Genomic DNA, 2883 nt, shown 5'->3' with positions numbered 1-2883 from the left:
TGCCAAAATCTGCCAGTGTGTGTGCTTTTATTAGCCTGGTGCCTGCAGTTTGGATTACGTTCATGAAAAAGGCCTTCCTGCCGCCGCGATCGGGCCATAGGCTGCTGTTGAACGGGTTTCCCAGTGACAGCGCAGCACCGGTATGTGGGGGTCTGAGCGGCTCCCACAGAGAAATAATCTTTGAAGGCAGGATGGTAATCTGGATGAACTGACTGCACAGACCATGTTTTCAGGAGGACTTTCTCACTTCAACATAGATTCTAACTACTTTTTACCCGCTGATCACAGCTAATATAGCAGGACGCTCGTTTTTGCTTCCTCTGCTGCTTTAGGTGTGAATGTAGCAATAAAATAAAAATACAAGAAAAACAGCAAATATCAAACCTTTTTGCAGATGATATCAGCGTTTTCTTTAGCATTTAACTGTGCAGCTCAGTCTAACAATATTAAACTATATACAAGTCACCTGCTACAGATATAAAAAAAATAAGAGCAGGGATGAAAAATCTTTGCTATTTCTGATTAATGTTAGAAGTCTTTAATCAGTTGCTAGTTTAAATTCCTTCCCCTGCTGAAGTGTCACTGAGCATTACTGCATTATTTCAGGAGAAATAACATTGGAATGATTTTGGAACCCCAAGCTATGAAATTAACAATTTGACAAAAAACTGTCAAAGATTTTAAAGGAAGGTCCAAATTTCACTGAGATATAAATTCATTTGTGAGCAAAAATTAGCAATAAAGTTCATTTTTAAACCTGAAAGTCAACAAACAAATTAAAGATTAACCAGTGAGATGTTAGATGTACGCATTTATTTCCTTGCTGAGATCTAAAGGACAGACATTTAATTTTCTTTAATCTTTGCTCAAAGTTAGAGATGCAGAAAGTCAGTTTGCTAACTTCTTGTTTGAGCGGGAATTCCCAACAGGAATTTTCTGACACAAAATGAGGAATTTGACTTTCATTTTACCTCATTTGGACATTTAAGTATAATACAGAAATAGGAGAATAGATTTTCAATAAAAGACAAAGACATGTCAGGTGATCATATCAGGACGGTATTGTTCTGGGTAATCTGGCTCTTCATTAAGGGAAGAAGCTCTGAAGGTAAAAGTCTGCAGCCTGCGGCTCCGGATCATTAAGTGGCTCTGTGGATCCTCCATAATGGCTCTTGATCGTGGCTAAAAGTGATCAAGAAGCAACTTTTGGTTTTTAAATTTTGTAAATATGGTAAATTAAAACGTTAAACAAAAAAAAATGCAATCCTGAAATGAAACTTTGCTGTTCTCATAGATTTGTTTTTCCCAATTTCAAAAGTTACTTTTGGTAATTTTATTCTTTTAAAATAAAATTTGACATTTTTTTTTTTCTATTTCTGTTTTTCACAGATTTCAGATTCAGTTTTATTGGTTTCATTCTTTTCAAATTGTGTTTTACAGATTCTCGTTCTTTTCACTTAAAGCTAATTTCATGCTCATTTTTGAGGAGCACATTGACCAGTCCAGTGATTTTGTTAACATCCGTGCAAACCAATAGAAATGCATCTTCGCTCCTCCTCACTCTAGAAGAAATCTGGGAAGTGAACAAGTGATCTGTGAAATATAATTTGAAAAAAATCAATTTCATAAATCTATAACTGAAAAACAGTAATATGAAAAAGAGATAATATAAAAACTAAATGTAATATAAAACTTAAAATATAAAATCTGTAAAGATAGTTTGTTGAAAAAAATATTTGAAAAAAGAAAATTTTAAAATATAACTTTTTTGAAAAAACAGCATTGGAAAAAAATGAAATGTGAAAAAGAAAAAAAAAACTATTCAGGCTTTTTGGAATCAAACTTTTTTCAAAGTTTTATATCTGAATTGCATTTTTTTTTTTTTTCAAAATCATTTGGAAAACTTGTTCTTTTGTTGCAAAAATTATGGAACAAAATTGACTCCATAACTCTGGTTAGTTTTGCTGCTTGTTTTCTGCAGAGTAAGGAAGTGACCGTTGCCTCCAATTGGAAGTCATAGAACAGCAGATATTTCCAGAAGCAAACAATGAATAATGACCTCAGTATGATCTTTTAATTGTCTCTCTTCATGAAATTAGAACAGAGGAGGTCCAATTCAGAAACACTAAAACATGTTTCAGGCTCTGTAGTTTGAATGTGAGAACCAAGCAGGAGCACCTTGTCCAAAGACACCAGAGTAAATCAATCTTCACAATGACTGCTACCACAGAGAGAGACTATTTATATCAGTGGAACAGCTCTCGGATGTCGTCAAAGTCCTTGTGAGGACAAAGCAGGAGCGACAGACAATCTCTTAAAGTCTCTCAAAGCCCTCCAGATTAGAAAGCTCACAGTCGGCCATTTTGGGAAGGAGTTAACGGGTTTGTGTTTGGATGATCTCAAGACAAAGTTCTACCTTCCATCCAGAATCGAGAGTCATTTGGTTCTAGGAAACAAAGACACTGATCCTCTGACATCACAGGGGAAAAATATTCAAACCCTCCTAGTGTTTTATGTGGCAGAACTCAAAAATGTAGATTAACGTCGAGTGGAAGGAAAGTTAATCTTTTTTCCATTTTTAAAGAATTAGAATTGCAAATGCATTAAATACATTAGTATTCATTAGTAGAATTTCACATTTCTGCATTGTTTGAAGGGAGTTTGTCTATTTAAATGAGGACGGACATTTCCCCCATTCTTTGCACAACGGCTGGAGCTGGTTTTCTGCTCCACGTCATGTTAGACATTGCTGTAGAGGTTGTTTTTTTTGTCTTGTCTGATCAGTTTCCTCCACTCTTTGCTTTGCTCCCCCTGCACGGCATGTACTAAACAATTCCATTCAATTTAATTTATTTCTATAGCTCCATTTCACATCAAGTCATC

Source organism: Cyprinodon variegatus, unplaced genomic scaffold (genome assembly GCF_000732505.1).
Source record: "Cyprinodon variegatus isolate N-32 unplaced genomic scaffold, C_variegatus-1.0 Scaffold740, whole genome shotgun sequence".
In the NCBI taxonomy this organism is placed as follows: Eukaryota; Metazoa; Chordata; class Actinopteri; order Cyprinodontiformes; family Cyprinodontidae; genus Cyprinodon; species Cyprinodon variegatus.
The sequence above is the reverse complement of the archived record's forward strand: the minus strand, read 5'-3'. Positions refer to the sequence as shown.